Here is a 9,936-nt window from a genome sequence, read left to right as displayed (position 1 = left end):
GGCTGAAATGAGGTGTTGGCTGGGCTAGAGCCTTGTATGGAGACTCTGGTCTGCTTTCAGGTTCACTTCAGGTTTTTGGAAGAATTCGATTCCTTGTGGCTATCAGACTAAGATCCCATGATCTTGTTTGCTATTAGCCAGGAACCACTCTCAACTCTAATAGACTGCCTGTATTCCTCAGTTTGTGACCTCCTCCCTCTTCAAAACCAGCAACAAATCCCCTGTGTGCTCCAATCTCACAGACCTCCATTTCTGTCACCAGCTTTGACAAATCTCTCTGCTTTAACGGGCACATAAGATTAGTCATGCCCAGATAGCCATCCTTTTGCCTTGTAAAATCATAAGAGGAGTAATACATAGTAGTGGGAGTTACACCTGGGGTTCCAAAATCTGTCTACTACATTTCTCATTTTTCATTTTATTTAACTTAATTTCATAACCAGTCTGACCCCATAAGTCATAACTTCAATCACATTTTGCTATCCTCCTTTATTTTCTCGCCCCATTGTTCTACTGATCCATCCTGGTAACTTAACTGTGGGCCAATACAACAACCCTTCTCACTCCTACCCCTAGGCTGCTGAGAAAAGTGGGAATTCATGATAACATACAGTTATGGCTTTCACTGCTGTCACTTTCTGTTTGGATTATTACAGTAGTTCTCCAAATACAAACTTAATGCCCATCTCTGCCACTGCTGCTAGAACTATTTTTCTAAAATGTAATTCTGATCACGTCAATCTGTGTTGAGAATCGGGTAATGGCTTCCCATAGCTTTCAGCGTGAAGTCTTGACACCTTATGATGACATAGAGGGGCCTTTTGGAAATGACCTACACCCATCTTTCTACATTTATTTCTTCTAGCCCCCATATAGGAAACTCACCTAAAACTCTACCACATTAGTAATTCTACAGTTCTTTGTTTATGCCATGCTTTCCCATGCTTCCATGTCTTGTGCACAGCTCTTGTGTTTACCTGACACACCTCATCTATTGTTTTCTTCTACTCATCCTTTAAGGCATAGTTCAAATATCGCCTTGTGAAGACATCTCTGTACCATCCATTTGTTCACCTTATGCAAATTTATTTACTCCTTCAACTTAAAATCTTTATCTGTCATCAAATCACATTGCATTTAAGACTAAAAGCACTCTGAGGAAGCGGACTAAGTCTTATCCACTCACTTTTTGCTTTCCTTTCTCCTGATTTGGAAAAAGAGGTCAGCACATAATATGTGTTTGAATCATTGGAGTTATTCTAAATAAGAAGATATAAGCAAACGGGGCTATTGGGGCTATTAATCAGCGGAACTAAATCTTCAAGACTGAATTCAGTTAAAGGACTGATTGTAATTAAGAGCTAAAGCTACTGTGATTTTTAGCCCTATGAAATTTAAGCTTTTCCCCAAGATTGTATTCGTCTTTTTTTTTTGTACCTAGAATGTATCAAGTGCTTATAATAGATGAAAACAAACTAAAAGAGCCTATGTTATATTTTTTGGTCTTTAGTCATAGTTAAAATTTTTAACTACATAATCATTCTACCATCTGGTATTTCAAGTTGTACTGAGGAATGCTGAGATAGAATAAATTTTGTGAGAAGAATCAATAGAAATTTGTTTTTAATTCTCCTTGGCTTTTTTGCTTATGCCATTCTTGACCTCTAACATATTTGTTTTATTAAGTTTTTCTAATTTTCTTTATTGTCCTAAGATTGTATCTTTTCATTTGTTTGATATCTGAAAAATGATGGAATATAATATATAGAAGATCTGAGTATGAATTATCTCTGTTCACTTTAGAACTAACAATAAATCCTTGCCTTCCAGTACAGTATGTAACACTGACAGAAACCAGAAAGCTAACTAAAGGTGATAAATGGGAAGTCTCAAGGAATTTTGCCACCATTAATTCAGTATATTAACTGTTGTTATTTGGGATCCTGTATTTTTCTTAATGCAGTTTGATAAAAAGTGTCATATCTCCAAATATAAGACATTCAACTTATTTCACTTATATTAAATGCTTATATAGTCTGAATATGCTCTTCTAATAGCAACACATAGATGTGACTTCTGTTATACTTTAAAGATAAAGAGTTTTTAAAACATCTTTTTGTTGAAGAATGTATGTAGTTTTATTTTATAAAAATGAAATTAAATCTCACATATTAGTCTAGATAGCTAACTCAATTATTTACATTTTAAAAAAGAATGATGAGCTTGCTATTCATTAATTCCCAAAGATATTCTTAATTTAGAATGCTTTTCTTTCTGTGGATTTATTTCTTCTTTGTATATATGCACAAGAAGCTTCTACTGTTAAAGTCTCAGTGATCTCTGATGAGTACAATGTTCTCACAGCTTCTAACAGCTCACAGTCTGTCTTTATTGAATTCCTTATAAGCTAACTTTTCTGGAATGATTCACCCAAAGCTGGGAAATGTACTGTTGACATTATCAAAAGGAGATTTTGTATAACCAATGTTATGAACAACTCTTCTTTGAAAGTCAAGAATTGCTCACCAGTACTGGATATTAAGAATACTGGTTAGAAAATGAATTTAGATAAGGTACAACAGCAGATCAAGCACTGTACACGAAACTTTTTTTTAAAATCCAAAAGAAGATGAAAATAATAGTATAAAATTAAAACATAGAGTCCTTTTTCCATTGTGTTATATTACTACTTGAGTGATAAATTTGAGAGAAAACATAGAAAGTATTTGGTCCACCTTCTCACTTCTAAACGTAAAGTAACGGAGACCCAGAGAGATGCAGTGACTTGCCTAAGATCATATAACTAGTTAATGACAGAACAAGGACTACCCTTCTATCTTCTAGGCCTGTGTACTTTTTGCTGTACTAAGCTGATTTTCTATATTTGATTTTCAACCTCAAACATTTTAACTATAGTAGAACCGTTTGAATGAAATGAAAAATCACTTTCTTATAAAGATCATTGATATTTTTCCATCCAACTTGGGTGTACCCCAACTGTAACAGCCAAATGGATTAGCTAGTTACATGCTTGGTTCTTAAGAGAGTCTTGCTACTTTTCAAAAGGAATGATTTGAGAAATGCTTTAAACATGCTTATAGTGTGGGCAACTCTGGTATGTGAGAAAAACTTCTTTCTTACTGTATGAGAGCTCCTTTGTTGCTCTACATTGTAGACCTTTTTAATGGAATTGAGGGCAAAAGGAGTCTTTTATACTGTTTTGCATTTACAATTCAGAATTATGTCCTTGGTGGTGTTAAAAGAAATTTCACAGTGGGAAATTAGGAAGTGTTAGGCCTTTGGGGGCAATTATTTATCAGGCTATTTCAAGGCTTTCCATGTTAAAAAGAAAAGTAATCGAATAGAAAATGAAATAGTGTACAATGAGTTTGATGAAATCTTGTAAGTACTTTTGGTTGCTATGGCAACACCTCCTTTTGTCTCTGTTTAATGTGACTTCCCTCTCAGTAGCTTAACTTCTTGCAAGTAGCTGTTTATTCTTAAAAAGAAACAAAATTCCAGGCTTATGTAAAAAAAATAAGCTCCCTCACTCAACCTTTTTTTTTTTTGAATAAAATTCAGATAAAGAGGAAACAATGTGTTTAATTGTGTGAATCACCGGAGGCAAAGTGGTTAAGAGGTCGAACTTTAGCTTTGGAAGATTTTGTCCTCTTCAGTTATCTCAGCCCCACATCTCAGTGTCTTTGAGCTGCTTTCTGGAGGCCCTTTTTGATATCCCTATCAACCTCCATGGTAAAAACGCACCTCAGTACCCACCTGCACTCTCCATCCCAATCACAGTTTAGTCATCTGTGGCCATTCTTGAAGATATTGGTCGCTGTTTTCTAAAGGGACAGCTAGCTGAAATGATTGGTTTTAACAAGTGTTGATTTATTCACATACTTCTCCTTAGTTTAATCATTACATATCAATTTATTTTGCTGTAACAATACTTTGTCTGAGCTTTTCAACTCAGCACTATTGGCATTTTAGGCCAGATAATTTTTTGCTGTGAGTGTTTGTCCTGTGCATTATAAGATATTTAGCAGCATCCCTGTTTCTAGACACTACCAGCAATCCCCTAGCTATGATAATGGAAAATGTTTCCACAAACTGCTGAAGGTAAACTGGGGATCCAAAGAGTCCCAGGTAAGAACCATTACTTTAACCTAAGGGAACCACTCCATTTTGACAATTTCACAGTGGCTGTAGGTTGGACAATGAGAAGATAAATATGTGAAGATGAATATATTTACATATTTTAAAGATATATATTTGGGGCCTTGTGATGTTACTTAGTTGGTTCCCTATTCTTACACACATAAGATTGAAGTGCTTATACTGCAATAGCCCACTGGATTTTGCATTTAATTTGATATAATTTTAAATGTATAGCTCAAGGAATTTTAATGAATGTGTACTCTCATGTAACTACCATCCAGTTCAAGATAGCTAACATTGCTAACATTGCCATTATCTTATAAAGTCCCCTTTCCAGGTAATGCCCTTGACCCAAGAGGTGACCACTTACCTGTTTTGTCTTTTCTAGAATTTTCTATAAATAAAATCATACAGTATGTAGTTGTTTGTGACAGCCTTCTTTCATTGAACATAATGTTCTTGTTATTCATCCATGTTGCTGCATGTATAGATACTTTATTCTTTTTATTGCTGAGTATAATAGAATTTGTTTATATGCTCATGTGTTGATGGGTACTTGAGTTATCTATTTTTTTTTTTTTTACTGTTGTGAATATATCTGCTATGGGCATCCATGTAAAAATGTTTTTGTGGACATATACACTAATTTTTCTTGCACATATACCTAGAAATAGAGTTCTTATGCATCTCATGTCTTAAAAATATTTTAAGTAATTAAAAATTATATTCTAGTCTACAGAGAAAGTCATTCTCTGAAATTTTAGCAATGAAATCTACCTGTAAGATAGCTAAAATGAGGATAACGGAAACTGAATGGAAAAAAATTTATAATAGTGGTTAAGCACATGGGTTTGAGGGTCAACATTCTTGGATACAAGCCTAAGCTCTGCCATTTAACAGCTATGTGGTCTTGGGCAAGTTACTTAATGTCTCTGCATCTTAATTTCATAAGCTGGAAAATAGAGATAACAGTAATTAGCTGATAAAATTGTTGTGAGAAATAAATGTGATAATGTAGATAAAACACATTGTAGAGAATCTGGTATATATTAAGATTGTTGCTATCATTGAATTGTAAATGTTACCAATGCTATTGTTGTATAGTTTTTCTAATTAGAGATTGTGTTTCAGAAATGCAGAACACTAAGTGGGAGGGAAGTTGGGAGGCCAAGAAGTGAGTATAAGGAACAGGGCTGTTAAATATTCCATGCAAACAAAAGAAAAGAATAATTAAGAAGAATCCAAGATGAACTGATTCAGATGAGTTGGCGAGTAATTAGTCTACTGAAAAAAAGTAAAAGCAAGAAGAGTTGAGGATGATTGTAGGGGCTCACATAAGAAAGACTGAGACTGGATTATGTGCTCAGAGCAAAGCAGGGCATAGAGAATCTTTCAGGGTATTTTATTGCTGGGTATTTTGAGACTTGGGATTCTCATTTTGGGGTCTAAGACTCCTATGTGAATCTTTTGAAAGTTAAAAACACTTTCCCTAGAAATATATACATGTATATCTCCATGCAAATTTTTGCCTACAATGTGAGGAGATTCAAAGACCCCCCTAAAGCCCAGACCTAGACCTCCTTAGGAACCTACAAACTTTAGTCAAAAGGAACACCTTTGCTTCAGAGGACAGGGATTTTATAAGACTTGAAACTGAGGAGAGAATCTGGAGCACAGGCATCTCTTTAGTAACCAAAGGGGCTGAGAGAAGCTGTCCAATATTAAAGTAGGGGTAGAAAAGTAAAGGTGAATTAGAAAGGCAAGACAACAAATGACCCAAGGATTAGGTTTCGGAGGAGCTAGCATTTGTCTGGTCTTTCTGAGGAGTGAAGCAGAGAGTGTGTAGAAGACAAATTCATGCTATGTGCGTGTTGAGCCAAACTCATTAATATAAAGCTGTCTCCCTGGAATTTACCAGACATGGGAGTTATTAACAAGAATTAGAATACTGAAGCTGGAAAGACTTTTAGAGTTTATAAAGTCAAATTATCATTTTACATATGAGGAAGTTGATTTAGAAAGAAGTTTGCCTAAAAGCATATGGCTATGTAGTAGCTAAGAGAGACTAGAATCTTGGCCTTGTGTCTGCCAATCCAGGTGTTATTCAAAACACTACATTGCCTTGGATTCTTGTGTTTATAAAGGAGCTAGGAGAAAGAAAATATTTTAGTATCCCATATCTTATTTTGGAGCTTGAAGCCTTTGAAAGATTTTTAACTAGAGAATAACTGATTAGGCTTATTGTTTAGCAACATGGTTAATGGTGTAGCTGCCTTTTTTTTTCTCTAAGTATCTCTTTTTTTGTGATGCTAGGGTTAGAGAATAGGACTAATAATTTTTCTTTCTAATCTAATACATGTAAACATCTTTCATAGTTTGACACATATTTTTTGATCTCATGATGTATCAAAATATATAACTGGAAACCATGTTAGCATATTGATGAAGAAAGCAGGTATCTTGGTAAACAAAAATCTTCCAGATGTGTATCTCTGTGCTTACATATGTTTTTAAGAGCAAGAAGAAAGGTGTAGAAGGATTCAGGCTGTTAATGTAGTTTACCTCACAGGATTGAGATTGGTGCAGGAGAGAGGATAGATGAGATGATAGCTTTTGCTTCATAAAAATGTTATCAAAATATAACATAAAACTAAGTATGCTCATTCAGTTCTACATGTTGGGAGCTTGGAAGTCACTGCTCCATCCTAACAGTAAGGAAAAAGCTGAACAGAGAGAAAAATCAACAACCCTTCTTGGATCCATAAGAGAGGAGAAAGGAAGATACAAAGCAAACAGTGACCCCAAGAATGGAGAAGCAGACAGGCACATACAGGGAGTCATGGCTTATTGGAATAGAGATACAAGTAGAAACTGCAATGGGAACCAGTCAGAGTAGGAAAACCTGGATGGATTTTGATGAATTTTTAGAAACTCATTGCAGACAACTCAGAATTAAAAACTTCAGAGAGACCCAGTCATAAGGTGGCCTCTAGAATATTAATCTAATCTTAATTAGATTTTCATAGTAAATATTGGAGAAAAATCCCCTCATGCTCTGGCAGAGGGAGGAAAAAAAGAACTATGTAAAAATACATAAGAGTAGTCTGTTCTTTTAGAAAAATCCTGCCTCAAGGGAACTACTTAACCAGAGGCTTACCTGCTGAGATATTATCAGAGACTAACCGACCTGGGGAAGGGAAATACCCATCTCCAGCCCACTCTAGTCATCCTGTCCCACTGAAGTAGGGGAGAAAAGAACTGAGAAGCACTTGTGAAGTTCACAGTTAAGATGCATAGGCTCACTAGAGGACTGAGACCTAATTATGGGACAATAGAACACTTACCCACCCCTTATACCTCACCACCATATCACTAATGACCTATTAACAACAGTTTCTTCCTTTATCATATCCAGCTATCAAGAAAAAAATTATAAGGCACACCAAAGGGGAAAAACACAATTTGAAGAGAGAAAGTAAATATCAGAACCATCACAAGGATGTTGGAATCATTGGATTGGAAATTTAAAACAATGATGGTTAATATTCTTAGAGCTCTAATGAATAAAGTAGACAGGTGGGCAACGTAAGCAAAGACAAGGAAATTCTAAGAAATAACCAAAGAGAAATGCTGGAGATCAAAAACACTGCCACAGAAATGATGAATGCTTTTGATGGGCTTATTAGTAGACTGGACATACAGAGGAAAGAATCTCTAATCTAGAGGATATATTAATAGAATCCTCAAAAACTGAAAAATTGAAGAGAGAAAATGGGCTTAAAAAAAGAACAAAATATCCAAGCACTGTAGGACATTTATAAAACATGTAACCTATGTGTAATGGGAATATCAGAATGAGAAGTAAGGAAAAGAAAAAGAAATATTTGAAACAATAATGACTGAGAATTTCCCCAAATTAATATCAGACACCAAACCACAGATCCAGGAAGCTCAGAGAACACCAGGCACCATAAATACCAAAAGAGTACACTTCAGCATATCATTTTTAAATTACAGAAAATCATACAGAAAAATTCTGAAAGAATCCAGAGAAAAACATATCTATAGAGAAACAAATATAAGAATTACATCCAATTTATCATCAGAAATCATGCAAGCAAGAAGAGAATGGAATAAAATATTTAAAGTTTCGAGAGAGAGAAAAAAACACCAACCTAGCATTCTGTATTCTGTGAAATTATCTTTCAAAAGTGAAGGAGACATTTTTGTTCTCAGAGAAACAAAAATTGAGGGAATTTGTTGCTAGTAGGCCTTCCTTGAAAGAAATGTTAAAATAAGTTTTTTAGAGAGAAGAAAATAATACAGTTCAGAAACTCATATCTAAATAAGAGTATCAAAGAAATAAGTGAAGATGAAATAAAACCTTTTATTTTACTTATTACTAATTGATCTAACACATAACAGTTTGTTCAAAATAGTAATAGCAACAACATATTTGATTATGCTGAATTTGTGTGTGTGTGTATAAATGCTTATATATAAGTGAAATGAACAGAATGACAACAATGATATAAGAAAAGGGAGGAAGGAATTAGGATTATTGTATTAGAAGGTACTCGCACTACCCATGAAGTGGTATAGTGTTATTTGAAAGTGGACTTAGATTAGTTGTAAATGCATGCTACAAATTCTAGGCTACTGCTAACTAACTAACTAACTAACTGACTAACTAACTAACTAAATAAATAAATAAAACAAGTATATCTAATATGTTAAAAAAGGAGAGAAAATGAATCATATAAAATGCCCAGTTAAAACTAGAAATGGCAGAAAAAAGAGTAGAAGGCAAAAATAAGAACAAAGAATGAAAACTAATAAATATGGTAGATATTAATCCAACTATATCAATAATCACTTGAATAGCAATGATCTGAATGCTCCAATTAAAAGACAGAGATTTCAAGAGTGGACCAAAAAACACACTCCAACTATTTGTTGTCTACAAGAAACCTTATTTAAATATAAAGAGACATTCAGATTGAAAGTAAGTGGGTGGAGAAAAATATACCATGCTAACACTAATAAAAAGAAAGTAAAGATAGTTGTATTAATTTCAGACTGATAAGACTTTAAAATAAGGAAAGTTATCAGGGGTTAAGAAGGGTATTACATAACAATAAAGGTGTCAGTTCTCCAAGAAGACAACATTTTTAATACGTATATGCCTAACAAGAGAATGTCAAACTACTTGAGGCAAAAGTTGACAGAACTGCAAGAATAAATAAATGAATCCACTATCATATTGGATATTTCAACACACCTTTCTCAGAAATGGAAAAATTCAGCAGGCAGAAAATCAGTAAGGACATAGTTGAACTTAGAAATGCCATTAATTAACTGGATATTATTGATATCTATAGACTACTTCATCCAACAAGAGCAGAATACATATTTATCTCAAGCTCACATGGAACATTCACCAAGATAGACTAAATTCTGGGCCATAAAACACACCTTAACAAGTGTAAAAGAATAGAAATTATATAATATCTCCTCTCGAACTAGAAATCAATAACAGAAAGATATCTGGAAAATCCCCAAATACATGGAGATTAAACAGCAAACTTATAAATACCACATGGGTCAAATAAATAATCACAAGAAGAATTAAAAAAAATATTTTGAACTAAGTGAAAATACAACTTAAAATTTGTGGGATGCAATGAAAGAAGTGCTAAATTTTATAGCATTGAATACATATATTAGAAAGGAAGAAAGGTCTAAAATCAACATAAGTTTCCATCTTAGGAAAGT

The sequence above is a fragment of the Pteropus vampyrus genome, unplaced genomic scaffold, assembly GCF_000151845.1.
Source record: "Pteropus vampyrus isolate Shadow unplaced genomic scaffold, Pvam_2.0 Scaffold390, whole genome shotgun sequence".
Lineage (NCBI taxonomy): Eukaryota > Metazoa > Chordata > Mammalia > Chiroptera > Pteropodidae > Pteropus > Pteropus vampyrus.
Note: the sequence above shows the minus strand (reverse complement) of the source record.